The sequence below is a fragment of the Indicator indicator genome, chromosome 2 (genome assembly GCF_027791375.1).
Source record: "Indicator indicator isolate 239-I01 chromosome 2, UM_Iind_1.1, whole genome shotgun sequence".
Classification (NCBI taxonomy): Eukaryota; Metazoa; Chordata; class Aves; order Piciformes; family Indicatoridae; genus Indicator; species Indicator indicator.
In genome coordinates, this window is record NC_072011.1 from 3,426,974 (window position 1) to 3,445,820 (window position 18,847).

Consider the following 18,847-nt stretch of genomic DNA (forward strand, 5'->3'; position numbering starts at 1 on the left):
CTATCTAATAAAGATTTTTAAAATTAACCTGGCTTGAGTATTTTCTTAGTGATGTAAAATATGTGTTGTCCTATCTCTCCTAGGTGGTTCTAACAACAAAGGGCTATGTGAATGATGTGATTAACATTTTAATGTCCCTTCATCTTTATGTAAAAGAAAGTGTACTTACCTATGACATCACTAAAACTACAAACCAGAGAAATTTTAACAGCTAAAAGAATCTGAAAGTAGAGGAGAAACCACCCCGAATATACTGAACTTCCCTGTGCTTTTGGCAACTCTTAACTTTTCCTGGTGCAATTTAAAACGCAGCCCACACAATCAAAACGTTCTGGATGTTTTGACAGTGGAATAAGGATTGTCTCTTCTATCTAGTTTTTGTAGAGCACCAAGCAAAATGGAATCCCAGTCCCTGATGAGCATGAGTACCGCAGTGCTATGAATAATATTTAATAACAGCTTCTACAAACATCCATTCCATTTCTCTTTACAGATAAAAACTGTTGGGATTTTTTGTTTGTTTATTTGTGGCTTAATGTGGAAGTCACGGGGGCCATGGGAGAAGCTGTGTAATTATTATTGTTTGGTGATGCATGTTAGAATCAGTCTTAAGAACTGCTGCAGCAGTGACAAATATTCCATTAATTTTTCAGAGATATTTTAAATGTTTTTTCCTTCTTGCAGTTAAACTGAGGATATTTTGTTATGTATACAAATATCCTTATCTTTGAATTTTTGCTATCTTGATTGTTTTGCTTGCAAATAATTCCTTTTCTTTCATGTGATCTTGTCACCTTACATTATCCTGACATAAAAGTACAGCAGTTCTGCCTTGTCAATGAGATTTAATGTTTTTGAGGAAATATTTCTACTCTAAAAGGACTGCATTAAAAAGCTGCTAGTAATGGAATTATTTTCCTTTTTCAGCTATAACCATTGTTAGAATTCAAACTAAAATCTCTAATTATTTTAATCCAGTAATTTGGTTGTTATAACATCTGACAGCCCTAGTTACTCTTTTTGCAAATGCTGTGTCCTGTTATTTTGTTACTTTCAAATGTGAATATTCACAGAAGTTCACTAAAATAATTTTACCACTCCCCCCTGCAAAAATAATCAAGAATAAAGTTTATTAGATTTCACTCTTAAGTTGATAAGTAAAACTTAAAGTCAGTTATGGGCTGATCCAAAGGCTTGTTACATTTTTTTTTTCCCCCCCCTACCTTGGCCTTATATCTTTATTTTCTCCCCACTCCCCAGAAGGTGCTATAAGCACTCTAAGTATTCAAATACAAGTATGTTGAATTCTTTTGAACTGCTGATTAATTTGGACATATAAAAATGCTACATCTTCGATTTTTCCTTGGGTTTTTTGTGGGGTTTTTTTTGTTTTTTTTTTTTTTTTTTTTTGGTATCTTGATAGCTGAGGGGAGAGGGTTCTTACAGAAACAATTACTAGAGAAAAGTATTAATCAGTTATGAGTGTGGCTTAATAGCTTGCAACCAGAAAGCACTTTACTTGAAACCTCATAGTGGAAATTCTTGACGTGAAAAACCCTTCTTGCTTCTTGTGAAATTTGCTCTTTTCTTTATACACAAAGTATCGAGGGTTTGTAAACTGTCAAGATACATAGATAAATATTCAAAGCATGGTAGTAGCACAGGGGGAGATGGGTTGAGAATAACACAAAGCTTCAGGATTTGTTGGTCTGGGGTTCTTTTGCTGTTTGTTTGTTTGTTTTTACCTCAAATGAGAATTATCACCACCAGTTGCCTTTTTGTGACTTGTTGATTCTTGCTCTTGTAACCAACCATTAATTTTATAAGGGCAAGGAGTGAGTGGGGGTATTGGGGAGGCAACTGTTTAAAATACTATCACATCTATGCAAGATCTGCAGAAACAACCAAATTGCTAAAATACAATACTAGGAATAAACACCACCTGCAGTTTTAAACAACAACCTGTAATTTAAGTATCTTCACCTCAAAATTCTTTTATCCACTCACATGTTCATGCTTGACACCAAGAATATATCCTTCCTCTACCCTGCATCAGCAACCTACCTGAACTTCAACCTGGGGAGCTCCTTACAGAGCTGCTGTGCATTCTGCCCATAGCAAATATTAATCAGATACTGCCTGCTTCAATTCTTTACTTATATTTCTTTTTTTTCAGTGCACCCAGTACCATAGAATGTGGATGGGGATCTTCTCCCTACAGTCAAAACATACTGTTTCACCTTTGGCTTGCTTCTCCCTCTTGGTGAAGAGTAGTGTAGAATTAGGTGTCTGTGTTACCCAAAGCACCATCAGCAGTGACAAATTAATGCTTTGTAAAAGCACAGAAACAGATTATCCTCTGAGGAACATGTTTCTAGGTGTTCTGTTCAAGCAGAGCTCAGAGAATAAAGCAAAATCAAGTCAATCAATGAAGAAAACCATCATTTTTTTAGGTAAAAATAAATAATAAACTGCAAATCAAGCTTCTGAAAGTAGATCTATGTGTCATTTATAAATGGTTAAAATTCATCCACTGACCTTAAAAACATTTCTGTTTTGAGCAGCAAACAAGTCTGGTTAAAATCCATCCAATGACCCTAAAAATATTTATATTTTGAGCAGTAAATGAGTCTGGTTAAAATCCATCCCATGACCCTAAAGCCCCCCTCAAGTAAGTTGTTATCTAAAGAAATACGAATTATGCCAACCATGACATTCTTTCAGTTTCACTACTATATCTCTGAGTACAAAAAAAACTTCCCTTACAAAGAGAAACTAAGAACTGGGCCTAAGTAATTCTTCCTGAATAAAGGAATTCTGCTGGTTGGCAATGGGGTTTATGTTTGGGTTTTCTTTTGTTTTACAGCAATTTAATTTGTGCTCCTTGTAAAAGGGCTTCGATTAAATGTAAAGGAACAGTTTGACAGTGCAGCTTTCTATGCTGAGTACATTCCCTAATTATCCAGAGAATTTTGAGAAAATGATTAAACTGCTGTACTTAATTGTTTGCTAGTGGGGCTTTCCTTCACAGAGAATCTTGGATGTTTGCCATGTTCAGTTTCATGTCCATTTAACGTCTCTAAAGTTTTCTGTGAATTCCAAGGATTATGTGTTGTTGGTTTGGGGTTTTTTTAAGTAGACCTTTCAAAAAATTAATGTACAGGGTATAGAGGAGAGCTACTCTATAAGGAAAAGAGGGGTTGAAAAAAAGGATTTTCACTGTGTTTGTTGCTTTGTATAGTGTCAATCTTTTTTCCTTAGATTATTACTTCTGGAAAACTTTTGGAAGCGTTGACTGTCACTATACTTCCTAGCAAGTTATTCCAAAATGCAAAGGCAATTCTATGGAGCAGAAGATTCTCAAAAGAAGGTGTATCATTGATTTGGTTCACTGGTTTCATGTTATAGGATCACGGGATGTCAGGGGTTGGAAGGGACCTCTGGAAATCTTCAAGTCAAACCCCTGTGCCAGAGCAGGACCATAGAATCCAGCACAGGTCACACAGGAACACATCCAGATGGGGCTTGAAAGTCTCCAGAGAAGGAGACTCCACAACCTCTCTGGGCAGCCTGTTCCAGTGCTCTGTGACCCTCCCAGTGAAGAAGTTCCTCCTCATGTTGAGGTGGAACCTCCTATGCTGTAGTTTCTATCCATTGCCCCTTGTCCTATCCCAGGGCACAAATGAGCAGAGGCTGTCCCTTCCTTCCTGATCCCCAGCCCTCAGATATTTATAGCCATTCATTAAATCCCCTCTCAGTCTTCTTCTCTCCAGACTAAACAGGCCCCACGTCTCTGAGCCTTTCATCATCAGGCAGTGCTCCAGTCTCTTCAGCATCCTTGTTTTGGACTCTCTCCAGCAGATCCCTGTCCCTCTTGAACTGGGGAGTCCAGAACTGGATGCAATATTCCAGGTGTGGCCTCACCAGGGCAAGGTAGAGGGGAAGGAGAACCTCCCTGGCTCTGCTGGACACACTCCTCTGAATGCACCCCAGGATCCCATTGGCCCTCTTGGCCACCAGGGCACATTGCTGTCCCATGGATAACTTGTCCACCAGGCCTCCCAGCAAGTCTAAGAAGACTTACTTTGTGTCTTAAGTGACAAACATTATTTTTATTGATAAATTATAAAGTTAAGACACAATTTAATAGTGTCCTTCAGTGACCATTTATTTTTCTTAAATTCACAGAACACCAGGTTGGAAGGCACCTCAAGGATCTAGTCCAACCTTTCAGGGTAAGAATGAGATGGTCCAGCACCCTGTCAAGCTGGGCCTTGAAATTGTCTAATGTAGGGGAATCCACCACCACCCTTGGGAGTTTAGGCCAATGTCTAATAGTTTGAACAGTGGAAAAAAATCTTTCCTGGTATCTACTCCAAATCTCCCCAGCAGCGACTTGTCCCCATTACCCTTGCCCTTTCCATGTGACTCTTTATACAAAAGGGAGTCTCCCTCCTCATGACAGCCTCCCTTTATGTACTTGTACGTGGTCATGAGGTTTCCCCTAAGCCTTCCCTTCTCAAGGCTGAACGAACCCATTTCTCTCAGCCTTCCTTCATATGACAGGGCTGCCAGTCCTCTGATCATTCTTGTGGCCCTTCTCTAGATCCTTCCCAGCCTGTCCACATCCTTCTTGTATAGCAGAGACCAAAACTGTCCACAGAACTCAAGGTGCAGCCTGACCAGCGCTGAGCTTGTGCTACCCTTATTAATGCAGCTCAGCATCCTGTTGGCTTTCTTTGCCACCTCAGCACACTCTTCGCTCACGTTGAGCTTTCTGTCCACCAAGACCCCCCAGGTCCTTCTCCATAGTGCTGCTCTCAAGCCAGCCTAAGCTACATTCTGAGATGCTTTTTGTTTCTCTACATGAAAATCTAGATTGTTTTGCTTTGTTTTGTTTAGCCAAGTTTGAGGGCTGTTTGTGATCAGGGTTTGGGTTTAATTTTTTTCAGTTACAGCAGCTGGCCTACCAGAAATGTAACTTTTTAAAATACAGATGAGGGGCTATTTGTCTGACGCTTTAGAGTGGGGCTGGTTAGCAGCAGTTTAGAATTGCCCTGCAGTTGTTACAGTGGACTATTAAAGATTTACATCTAGGTACTAACTTGAGCAATTGTGTCATAGAGACACAGTCTGATAGACTTGTTAATGTGTAATCACAGCAAAGGCTGAAGGAAATGAGTTTCAGTCTGTACAGATACTCACAGAGAGCAGACTGAGAGCCCTGGGGCTGTTTAGGCTGGAGAAGACTGAGAGGGATTTGACCAATGTCTACCAATATCTGAGGGGTGGGTGTCAAGTGGAGAGTGCCAAGCTCCTTCCAGTGCTGTGCAGTAGTAAGGACAAGGAACAACAGGTTCAAACTTGAACACAGAAGATTTCAGCTCAACATGAGGTGAAACTTCTTTACAGTAAAGGTGACAGAGCACTGAAACAGCACTGAAATAATGACACATCTTCTGTTGGAATTCTGAGCGGAGTCTTTCACTTTATCTCCAAAGAATTAAGAGTTTGGGGATATATGAGGGAAATCTGATCAAGAAAAAAATAGGAATAGATTTAGGATCAAGGAAATTGAACAGAATACTTGAAGGAGGTCATGCTTAAATATGGCATACATCATTTCTCTGCTTCAAAAACATCACAGAATGTTAGGGGCTGGAAGGGACCTTGAAAGATCATCCAGTCCAGAGCAGGATCACCTAGAGCAGATCACACAGGAACACATCCAGGTGGGTTTTGAATGTCTCCAGAGAGGGACACTCCACAACTCCCCTGGACAGCCTGTTCCAGTATAAGATAAAGTGGGATCTTAAGTAAACTCTAAGACATAGTTCAAACACTGATATTAGTTGAAAGATTTCACATCAAAAAAAAAAAAAAAAAAAAGAAAAGAAAAGATGGGTTTCCCCATCACAACAGAGAGCCACCCTGGACTTGTTTTGCTTCAGCAATCGCTAAAGCAAGGATATTAGCAGTCTTAGAAGAACTGATGCTTGCATAAGTAAGAACATCCAGTGACAGTGCACATACTTAATTAGAAAGATCATTAGTCTGATCCAACACAGCCTTGCTTATGTTGCTAGCTGGAAGACAAGCCCCAGTTTTTCCTGTTTCCTTCTAGTGCTGTTTGATGTCTTTTAGAGCTGCAAGGTATTTTTATTTCTATGTCACTGAAATATCTGCCTTTCCCCCCCCCCCCCCCAAAATAGTAATGATGTAGTGTGAGGAATACCAATATTTGCACTTCCAGTAAAGACTTTAGTGCTGTTAGCACTGAACCATTTGGCTGGCAGTGCCTACTTCATGTAGCATATGTGATTTGTCAATCACCCATGAAATACACATCACCCAGATTCTGATCTCCAGTTACTGTTCAGTCTTCTGAGGAAATACTGGGCTGCTGATCCAGATTTCCCAACATTTTCCATTCCCCTAGAGCATCTACACAGTGCTTTGAAAGGATTATTTTATATTTTTCAGTTTTCCCCAGGTAAACTGTAGTAATTCTGCTGTGCCACATAGGCATGGTGTACTGAGATGTAAACTCTGTGAGATAAACCCTGATATAAAATCATTGCTTCAGACTCTTGATCTTACAGGACTTGGAGCACCAGGGACAGGAAGTGTGGTTAGACCATCCTTGCATATACATGATGCTGAGTTTTGCTTCCTTCCTTGTTTTTAATCTAATACTAATGTGCCCTTGTGGCCAAGAGAGCCAATGGCATTCTGGGGTGCAGCAAGTGTGTCCAGGAGGACTAGGGAGGTTCTTCTCCCCCTCTACTCTGCCCTGCTGAGACCACAGCTGCAATCCTGTGTACAGTTTGGGGCTCCCCAGTTCAAGAGAGACAGAGACCTGCTGGAGAGAGAGTCCAACAGAGAGCAATGATGATGAGGGAACTTGAGCACCTCCCCTATGAAGAGAGCCTGAGAGCCCTGGGGCTGTTTAGTGTGGAGAAGAGAAGGCTGAGAGGGATCTGATCAATGTCTCTCAATAGCTGAGGGGTGGGGGTCAAGTGGAGGGGACCAGGCTCTTTTCAGTGGTATGTAGTAATGAGACAAGGAACAATGGATACAAATTTGAACATAGAAAATTTCACCTTAACATGAGGAGAAACTTTACAGTGAGGGTGACAGAGCCCTGGAACAGGCTGCCCAGGGGCATTGTGAAGTCTCCTTGTCTGGAGACTTTCCAACCCCACCTGCATGCATTCCTGTGCAGGATCCCCTGAGTGATCCTGCTTTGGCAGGGGGCTTGGACTCGAACTCCAGAGGTCCCTTCCAACCTGTAACATTCTATAATTCTATGATTCTTAACTGTATAGTGAGAAGGAGATTATTCATAGAATGGTTTAGGTTGCAAGGGACCTTAAAGACCATTCTCTCTCTTATATGTCATACTAAACCTGCATGTCAGCATCTGAGGAGCTGGGACAAAATCCTTGCTGTGACACTGAGGTTGTCTACTGTTTGCATGCAAGTTATTTTTGTTCTTAAGAAGCAGCTGAACCATATTTCTAACCCTTAGAAATGAAAGCTGAAGTTTTCATAGTTTAGTTTATAGAATCATAGAATGGTTTGGGTTGGAAGGGACCTCCAAAGGTCATCTAGTCCAACCCCCTCTGTAGTCAGCAGGAGCATCCCCAACTGCCCAGAGCCCTGTCAAACCTCACCTTGAATATCTCCAGGGATGGGGCCTCAACTACCTCCGTGGACAACCTGTTCCAGTGTTCACTACTCTCATGGTAAAGAACTTGTTCCTAACATAATCTAAATCTGTTCTTCTCTAGTTTGAAACCATTGCTCTTTCTTCTTGATCTGAGCAATGAGACAAAATACCAGATTCCCACAATTTCAGAAATAAAAACAATTTCTCTTCTCTCTCTGATACAACTGATAAAAATCAGAGTTTGAGAAGAGGAGGGAGGAGAACTGTTCTTTTGAACTGCAAGAGGAATTACCCACATGAAATTCTAGGTAACACTGAAAATATTACACTGACTTTTAAAAGAAAGGATCACTTGGACCCTCTTAATCACAGGTTTGTCAGAACTTAATCTTTATGTCTCAAATTGAAGATTATTTTATGTCTCAAAGCTTATTTTATGTCTCAAAAGAAAGCCTATTTTCAAGACATAGTTAAATTTCAGAGAATTCTGGAAAATTTGGTTTACAGAAACAGAAAAGAGGGTTGCCTAATGAATGACCAAAAATATTTCCTGCAGAGCCTGCTGGTTCACAAGCTTTTCTAGTTTTGGCTTTGCTATTTCTGAAGGATGAACAAGGAGTGTAGAGAGAGAGAAAGTAGCAGCTGAAGCAGCAGAAGGCCAAGCTAAGTCAGCTGTGCTGTAGGAGAACCATTTAAAGATTGGAGGGAAAAAAAAAAAAAAGAGTAAAAAATAGGGCAACTTTCTGTCCTTCAGGTAAATACCCAAGTTAAGGAAGAAACCATTTATGCCTCAAACTCCGAGTCAGTAGTGCAGAATCACAGATGTTCTCCCTGAACTTCTCTTACTGCCTTTCTGGTTACTGACACCAAGTCAGCTTCTGAGTGTTGATCTTCACGAGGGTAGGGAGGCTCTGCAGAGGGACTCAAATAGATTGGCAAACATTAACAGGAGGAGCTTCAACAAGGCCAAGTGCCAGGGCCTGCACTCAGGGCACAACAACCCCAAGCAAGGCTCCAGGCCTGGGCTGTCTGGCAGAAAGGGAGCTGGGGATGATAATGGACATCAGCTGAAGAGGAGGCAGCAGTGTGCCCAGGTGGCCAAGAAAGCCAAAGGCATCCTGGCTGGGATGAGAAATGCTGTGTCCAGCAGGAGCAGGGAGGGGATTGTCCCCTGGGACTCAGCTCTGGGGAGGCCACACCTGGAGTGTTGTGTCCAGTTTGGGGCACCTCAGTGCAAGAGAGATGTGGAGGTGCTGGAGCCAGGGCAGAGGAGGGCAAGGAAGCTGGGAAGGGCCTGGAGAAGAAATGTGCTGGAGAGAGACTGAAGGAGCTGGGGCTGGTTAGTGTGAAAGAGAGGAGGCTGAGGGGAGACCTCATTGCTGTCTACAACTACCTGAAAGGAGGTTGTGGAGAAGCTGCTGCTGGTCTCTTCTCACAATTAGTAACAGAACAAGAGGGAATGGCCTCAAGCTGTGACTGGGTAGGTTGAGACTGAACATTAGGAAACATTTTTTGATGTCAAGAGTGGTCAGGGATTGGAATGTGCTGCCCAGGGAGGTGGTTGTGTCCCCAAGCCTGGATGTGTTTCATTGTGGTTTGGATGTGGTGCTTGAGGCTATGGTTTCGGGGTGACCCTTGTAGAGCAGAGTTCTGGGTTGGACTTGGTGATGCTGAGGGTCTTTACCAACCTGAGTGTTTCTGTGATTCTGTGATTCCAGTAGGTTCTCAAACTCCAGCAAGACATTGCTTAACTGCAGCAGGACATCACTGTTGCCAGACTGGCAAACTGGTAGCGAGATGAGAAGGTGGCTGAGATACTCAGCAATTTTTTTGCCTCAGTCTTCACTGACAACCACTCTCCTCATATCTCTTGAGTGACTGAACCACAAGATGGGGACCAGGGCAACAAAGCTGAACATACATGAGTCAATGGGACCTGAAAACTTAAAACCTGATTTTCAAAGTAGTAAGTGTTCTAAAATTTAAATGAGGAAGAGCTATTTACCTCCCTAACCCCATTTAAAAACAAAACACAACACAATTCTTAAATTCTAAGAACACAGCAGCACCTCTGCCCTGATTTTTTCCCAAGTCCTTTTCTTTTAAAATCCTCTGCAAGTGCTAGCAAAACCTGTTGAGATTAGAAGTCCAAAATCCCCTTTCTTTGTGTCTTTTAGCTTAAACTAATTAATTAACACTAAAGTATAATTAGAAACCCCCTCAACTGAAATTGACATTTTGATTTACGGTTCACCTCCCTCAGCACATCCAAGATTTTGTAAGATTAAGTGTACCTCTGAAATGCTTTGTTCCCACACATTCCCAACCTCTGAGCTTCAATTTGAATATATTTTTTTTTAGCAGCCAGCACCCTTGGATTTTTCTCCTCCCTCCAGGAGAGTGGTGTGTGTGCCTCCCCGTTCCCTCACTGTTGGATGTCTCTGATGGTGTAGGACTCTCTGTAAAAGTGCAGGTCGTGGCATATTTCATAGAATCATAGAATTGCCAGGGTTGGAAGGGACCTCAGAGATCATCCAGCTCCAACCCCCCTGCCATGGGCAGGGACACCTCACACTACAGCAGGTTGCTCACAGCCACATCCAGCCTGGCTGCAAAAACTTCCAGGGATCAGGCTTCCACCACGTCCTTGAGCAACCTGTTCCAGTGTCTCACCACCCTCATGGGGAAGAACTTCCTTCTAACATCCAATCTGAATCTCCCCACTTCTAGTTTTGCTCCATTCTCCCTAGTCCTATCACTCCTTGACACCCTAAAAAGTCCCTCCCCAGCTTTCCTGTAGGCCTCCTCTTCAGATACTGGAAGGCCACAAGAAGGTCTCCTCAGAGTCTTCTCTTCTCCAGACTGAACAGCCCCAACTCTCTCAGTCTGTCCTCATAAAAGAGGTGCTCCAGTACAGACAAGAAAAATTCTAATTCCAGTATGCAAAAGGAGCACTTGTTGCTGTATTCCTCAATTTTAAATTTTACACATAGGAGTAAACAGAAGAGTACCAGTGCCTGCCCCATTTCTCAGGCCAACTGACTCATGCTAATGGCCACATCCATGTTATTTAACTACTTTGAACCACCAAAACAGGATGGCTGCATCTGCATTTTCAGCTGGGGCTGAGCTAACCCCTGAACCACAACAAGGGCTGCTTGGAGAAGGCTACTTGGTCCAGACCAAGTGCAGGGACTCTGCTGAGGACTGTAGACTGCAAGTCTCCAGTTCTGTGCCCTGGCACCTTTTAATTTGCTAGCAGAGTCACAGCCTTTGCAACAAACAAAACCAGAGACTGCTGTTCTAAAACATGGGGAATATGTCCAGCCCACACATCCTTTGGTTAGGAAGTTCTAGAGGCTGAGACACATCCTAGCTAGTTTGTAACAAACTCTAATAGAACTCAGTCCACTTTTGCTCAGCCTCTGAATTATTTGATTCTTCATTCTGTTCAGCAAATAACGAGAAAACTCTGAAATGCTTAAAATTATGATAAAAGCTTCTCAGGGCCATACTAAAGGATTACTGAAAGAAGAGCTGATGTGGCAAACAAACTTGGAAAATAGCAAGTATAAAGCTGTGGAGAAGCTGAAAGGAAATAATGCAACAGTAAATGGTGAGAAACACAAATCAACAGCTGTCTGGGTAGGGGGGTGTGAGTCACAGTAGTTCTCAAACCTTTACTGTGCTCTGAGCTGCTGACTTCCTATAGTCAGAGAGAGTCAAGAGTTGGTTGCAGTTGTTTGCAATAAATCTATTCAAAAGTGCCTGAGGGATATTGCAAAGGAGATGCTACATGATCAAAGACTTCGTCAGACCTTACTAGGAGCAGGAAGGGTAGTGCATGAAAAGCACTGAAAAGAATTCTTAAATAGGATTTGAACTTAAAGCTTCTTGCTATCTTGTTCCTATCTGGTGAAAATAGGGCTAGTGAGGGGGAAGGGGAACACCCAGTTAAAAAAAAGTAATATATAACAAAGGCCTTTATTCACAGTCCAACAATAACCTTAAAGGTATCCATCTGCTGAACGTGGCAGATGCACTGTAGTAAAGAGATCTAGGATAGCAAATGCATTGTCTGATTGCTTCATGAAATAAAGGGGACAGTCAGTACCTTCCATGCTGGTGGACATGAGACAAGGCTATTGTTATTAGTGATAAACTGAATCAGTCATTGAATTCTGTAAGAATACAGCATTTGTGCTGCAGACTGCTTTCCACATACTGCCTCATGTGCTTTGGGATCTACAGGCCCAGCACCAAAAGGGTGAACCCAATGCCAATACTGCAGCATTCATCACATCACAGAATCACAGAATGTCAGGGGTTGGAAGGGACCTCCAGAGACCATCCAGGTCAACCTCCCTGCCAGAGCAGGTCACCTAGAGCAGATCACACAGGAACACAGCCAGGCAGGTTTTGAGTATCTCCAGAGTAGAAGACTCCACAACCCCTCTGGGCAGCCTCTTCCAGTGTTCTGTCACCCTCACACCAAAAAAATGTTTCCTCATGTTTCCATGGAACTTTCTATGCCTCAGCTTCCACCACTGCCCCTTGTGCTGTCATTGGGCATCACCCAGCAGAGCCTGGCTCCAGCCTCTGGGCACTCCCCCTGCACATCTTTATCAACATGAATGAGGTCACCTCTCAGGCTCCCTTGCTCCTGCTGCTTCAGTTCACCTTCAGATTATTTGAAAACAATTTTACTTGACCCAACCCCCATCCAATTGCAGCAACTAGCACTGCTCCTTCAATGCTGAGTGACTCTCCTCCCTTTAGACTGCTTACCAGTTTCTTTCCATACTCTTCCTAGCCTTTGTTTAAATGTTTATGCATGTTTCCTGACTTTTAAAATAGTAAGAAGAGAGATTCTGTACTTGATTGTGCTTTCAGTGCTGTCCCTTCCAACCCTGACAATTCTATGATTCTGTATATTTTCATATGCCTAATTCCCTTGCCAAGTGAAGCAGGCAAAGCTTCCTTAAAGACTCCAGAAGCTCATCAACCACAAAACCTACCAATTTTACAGGTGGAAATTTGGCACTGACACTTAAGTGCAAAAATGCCCTTGAGGAATTATAAAAGATTAAAGTTACAAGACTTATCACCATAATCTGTTTGGCTCCCAGAGGGAACAAAAAAAAAAAAACCAAACCCAAAAAAAACCCCAAAACAAAACAAACACCTCCACAAAAAATACCCCCAGTAACTGGATTGTTGATAAGGGACCTGAGGGGGTAAAATATTAAACCTAGTGACATCTAAGGCTTCCTTAGACATGCAAAGATTTTTGCTGTGTTTTGTACCTATTCCTAGAAAACTGTTTCTCCTCTGTTATGTCAGAGCTCTTCCTCTACACTCACCCATGCAGATTTGAGGCTCAACAGGGCTCTGGGCAGCCTGATCTACTTGAAGATGTCCCTACTTGCTACAGAGGGGGTTGGACTTGATGACCTTCAGAGGTCCCTTCCAACCCAGACCATTCTGTGATTCTATGATTCTATGATTCCAGTCCGGCTTCTTCCCCTCTTGCAGTTCAGCCCCCACTCCCAGCTCGTCTTCCACAGAACACTGCTTTGTCATCAGTGCAGAGTACTCACATACCTCCTCACATCCAAACGTAAGGGAATCTTCTTTCAGCCTCATCTGGAGAGCTGGAGCACCTCCCCTGCAGAGGCAGACTGTGAGAGTCAGGGCTGTCCAGCCTGGAGAAGAGAAGGCTCCAGGGAGGCCTTAGAGCAGGCTTCCAGTACCTGAAAGGGGCCTACAAGAAAGCTGGGAAGGGACTTCTTACAAGGGCTTGTAGTGATAGGATGAGAGGCAATGGATTGAAGCTTGAGGAGGACAGATTTAGACTGGAGATTAGGAAGAAATTCTTTACAGTGAGGGTGGTGAGACACTGGAACAGGTTGCCCAGGGAGGTTGTGGATGCCCCCTCCCTGGGGGTGTTCAAGGCCAGGCTGGATGAGGCTTTGAGCAATCTGGGCTAGTGGCAGAAGTCTGGAATTACATGATCTTTAAGGTTCCTTCCAACCCAACCCATTCTACGAATGAATCCTGGGACAATGCACAGCTGCCACATAAGCAGCACTCTTCCCTCTTAGGAATACCATGCAGCCATATTTAGTGTGACTGAACAGAATCACACAAATCCTCCAGACCCACTGCTCCTGCCTTAATTCTCAGTTTCTCTAGATGCAACTGACACACACTAGTTTCTCAACCTCCAATGTTTTTGCATCTCTTATGATTTAGAGTTCACATCTTCCACCTTCTTACCAAATATTCCTAATTGTACATAACATCAGCAATCAGGACAGTTTTGGTTGAAGAAATTAGATTCTTACAATATTTTTATTCTGATTCTTCTAAGTGAAGCTAGGAGTGGCCTTGGATCTTTGTCCCAGGACAAGGCAGAAGTTCTTATTCTACAGTCTTTATTTCCTGAGTAGGAACTACAGTAACATTTCATATTCATTTTAGAAACAGACTGAGGACTTTGACAAGATCACTACTTCCACTCACTGTATTGTCATCTTAAATTGCATTGCTCGCCATTAAAATGTTCATTATGACAAGATTCCTATCAGGCAGCCTTGCACCTGAAATCACTCAATACAAATTCAGTTTTTATGGGCCCCTGGTCTGAAATTTGTTTCTGAATGAGAATCAAAAACAGTGATAAAATAATCCTTACAAGTTATGCCTCTGTCCTTAAACGCAGTACTAAAAATCAAGCACAATGGCCTCAGGCACTCAAGTTTCTCCTTCTGGATTTAAATGACCAGCTCTATCCTTATCTTTGCAGGTATGTAGATGGATTTTTCATTCATATTTGGAAACAAAATTAAAAAAAAAATTAGATGAATTAATATCAATAGATGAATTTGAAATGTAGTGGTAGTTAAGTCATTGTCCATCAGAACTTTGAAAGTCCTTACTGTAATACTGCTGTATTAGTCAAACATTTGATGGTCTTTGCTTGCTATGTATTATGTATGGTTTTGTGGCTAATACTATAACTCATCATTGTTGTAGGTTAAGGGAAATCAAGAGTTAATTGGTACAACCATAAAGAAAAGTCCTCCAGAGCCTAGAGAGTCTCAGGGGGAGGGGCAGCTTGTCCCAGGATATTGCAATCTGTTATTCTGTTTTGTTTTCCTGTTTCACAGAATCATTGAGGCTGGAAAGGACCTCTGAGATCATCCAGTCCAGCCTATGACCCAGCACCACCATCAGCTAATCCATGCCACCAAGTGCCACATCCAAGCTTTTCTTCAAGACCTCCAGGGATGGAGACTCCACCACCTCCCTGGGCAGTCCATCCCAGTGCCTAATCAGGTTTGCTGTCAGGAAGTGCTTCCTAATATCCAACCTAAACCTCCCCTGGAGCAGCTTCAGGCCATGCCCTCTTGTCCTGTCACAAGTTGCCTGGGAGAAGAGCCTAAGCCCCACCTGACTACAACTTCCTTTTAGGTAGTTGCAGAGAGTGCTAAGGTGCCCCTCTGAGCCTCCTCTTCTCCAGGCTGAACACCCCCAGCTCCCTCAGCCTCTCCTCAGCAGCCTTTCCCTCCAGTCCCTTCCCCAACCTGGTTGCTCTCCTCTGGACCTGCTCCAGCACCTCAAGATCCTTCCTGAAGTGAGGGACCCAGAGCTGCAGACAGTGCTGGAGGTGAGGCCTCAGCAGTGCTGTTCCTCTCTGTTTGAGGGAGGGCAGAGCCAAAGCTCTCTCTCTGTCTGGGAGCTGTGTGCTGTTGTCTTTATGGTTTGTGGGGGAGAGGCTTTCTCCTGGCCTTGGCTGGCAGGGAATTTGCAGCCATGCCACAGGGCCTGGGGAAGCCTGTGAAGGGCTGGGTCTAGGCAGGGGCAGGCACGGTTTGGCTGCTCTTGAGCCTGCTGCAGCAAAGGGGGGTGAAGGCTTTTGGAAGGCTCTGGAAGGTTTTGGCCTGGTTGGCCCAGGTGAAGGTCTGAGCCTAACTTGCTAAGGTATTCCTTTTACCTGAGTGCCTTTCGTATACATGTGTAAATCAGATTTCCATGTAAACTTCCAATCCAGTGTGGAGAATTTCTGTTTTACTCCTTTGGAAAAGGGGTAAAGAAATATCTTTTCTGTCCTTTTGCCCTGGGCAGCTCGTGGCTCAAAACTAGGACAATCACAAGGAAATAATGTATCAGGAAATGACCACAAGGAAATGACCACAAGGAAATGATGTATCAGGAAATAACCACAAGGAAATGATGTATCAGGAAATAACCACAAGGAAATAACCACAAGGAAATAATGTATTACTTCTCATCTTGACCATTTTCTATAGGAAAGCTGTAATGATTCCATTCTGATTTATTACAAACACAGAACTGAGAAGCAATTGGTGCCAAGCTGGCTACAACTAGCCAAAAAAACCCCCCACACCTTTAGACTATATCCACAGGTTCTAAATAAAGAAAAAGAAATACAACTGAGGGAACTGGGGTGGTTTAGTCTGGAGAAGAGAAGGCTAAGGGGAGATCTTACTGCTGTCTACCACTAACTGAAGAGGAGGTTGTAGTGAGGTTGGTTTCGGTCTCTTCTCCCAAGAAACTAGTGGTAGAATGAAAGGAAACAGTCATAAGTTGTGCCAGGGGAAGTCTAGACTGGACATTGGGAAAGATTTCTTTACTGGGAGAGTGGTGAAGCATTGGAACAGGCTGCCCAGGGAGGTGGTGGTGTCACCATCCCTGGAGGTGTTCAAGAAGCTGTAGTGGTGCTCCAGGATATGGTTTAGTGGTCATGGTAGCTGGGTTATGGTTGGACTCAATGACCTTAGAAGTCTTTTCCAACCTTAATGATTTCCTGAGAGCAGCAGCAGAAAATTCTTGCCTTGACAAACAAACAATGGACTGAATGTCATCTCCTGACTGTTACAAGTGCAGAAATTCCAGCAGCAAACATATTCCTCAACTTCTCCTACATTCAGAGGAATGACAATGAACCTTAAGCTAGGAAGATGACAGAGTTCTTGCCACTGAGCATTTACAGTTTGTTTATAGATGACCTTTTTGTGCTTTGATGTAAATATAGAAGTTTACTGACTTATTTAATGTAAATTGACAGTGGGCTGAATTGTTACTTTAAACCCTGTCCCAGGCAGCTGCCCAGCAGGATTCCAAAGACAGCAAGTGAAAACACAGGTCCAGGAAGGCAGCCAGGTCAAAAGCCATTTATTGAGGAGAAAAAATCCCTCCTATCTCAGATTATTTTGCCCCTTTCTCCTTTGATGATGCTGTACCTTGAGAGAATACAGAATGGCCACTTGTTTCTCAGCTGTGTAATCTCTTTAGGGTTATGCAAATTGTGTGTAATTTCAGCAGGAATTTAATCAACCATTCTGGCTGTTGAGGCTTGGTATCACAGCATGTATTTTAGGACTGCAGAACTGCTTTAATTTTAAACCATATTCTCCATTGAATATTTAACTGATCTTATTTCCCCCTTTTAAAACCACATTAAAAAAAAAATCACAAAACTAAGCATAAAAAAAAATCAAAACAACAAAAACCCACAAACCAAACCAAAACATAAAAACTAGAAGTGGGTAGATTCAGACTAGATGTTAGGAAGAAGCTCTTCAGCACGAGGGTGGTGAGAGACTGGCACAGGTTGCCCAGGGAGGTGGTAGAAGCCTCATCCTTGGGTGTTTTTAAGGCCAGACTGGATGTGGCTGTGAGCAACCTGATCTAGCATGAGGTGTCCCTGCCCATGGCAGTGGGGGTTGGAACTGGATGATCCTTGAGGTCCCTTCCAACCCTGGCAATTCCATGAAGCTAAATAGCTTTTCCTATTGCAGTAGAAATCTTAACTCTTATATATACATGTTGTTTATTCTAGTTATTCCTTCCCCCTTTCCCTGTTTTTCTTTTTGCAGTCACAAACACAGTGAACAACTCTCAAACTTTCAAGAGTTGAGCAAAGTGTAGCGAAACAACTTCGTTTTCATGGCTGTTCAACACAATTCTCCATTAGTATTCCTCTTAAATGCTTACATCTCATCTGCATCCCTCTCCATTCGGAACAAGCTCCTTTGCCATCTGAAGAGACAAAATACCAAGTGTAACCTTCTGCTCATACAGGCTGTTGGGCCAAGGTCAGGCAAGGACAGGGAAACAGCAGAAATTACCAACCAGGAGAAATTATATAAAGCTAAGGGAAGGTGGACCTTGAACTACTCAAGAGCCACTTATTGGTCAGTCATTAAGTTTTGTTTCTGATGTACTTGCTTTAAACCTAAAGGCAGTCCATCCTTCCCAATTATTTTAAAATTTTTTTAAATGTACCTTCAACTACCCATCTGTTAGACCCCACAAAGGAAAAATCACAGAATCACAGGACATCATAGAATGGAAGGGACCTCCAGAGATGATCGAGTTCAACCTCCCTGCCAAGGCAGAATCACCCAGGGGAGTCTGCACAGGAATGCATCCAGCTGGGGTTGGAAAGTCTGCAGAGAAGGAGACTCCACAACCCCTCTGGGCAGCCTGTTCCAGGGCTCTGTCACCCTCACTGCAGGAGAAGTTTCTCCTCATGTTGAGCTGAAATCTTCTCTGTTCAAGTTTGTCTCCATTGTTCCTTGACTTATCACTGTGCACCACCCAGCAGAGCCTGACCCCCTCCACTTGACCCCCACCCCTCAGCTATTGAGAGACATTGATCAGATCCCCTCTCAGTCTTCTCTTCTCCAGACTAAGCAGCCCCAGGTCATATCTGCAGATCTCACTTCCAGGGATGTCTCCAAACCTTGTACTCAAGCATGAATCAACCAGTCATTAAATACATTCAACAGATTCATCAGCAACCTGGATAAGAGCAGAACAGAGGGCACTGTCAGCAGGCTTGCTGACGACACAAAACTGGGAGGAGTGGCTGACACCCCCTCAGGCTGTGCTGCCATTCAGTGAGACCTGGGCAGCCTGGAGAGTTGGGTGGGGAGAAATCCAGTGAAATCCAAAAAGGACAAGTGTAGAGTGGGATCAGCTGGGGACTGTTCTCAGTTGGAGAACAGCTCTGAGGAAAAGTACCTGGCAGGCCTGATGGACAGAAGGATGATCATGAGCCAGCAATGTGCTCTTGTGGCCAAGAAGGCCAATAGCACCCTGGGGTGTATGAGAAGAGCTGTGGTGAGTAGGTCCAGAGAGGTT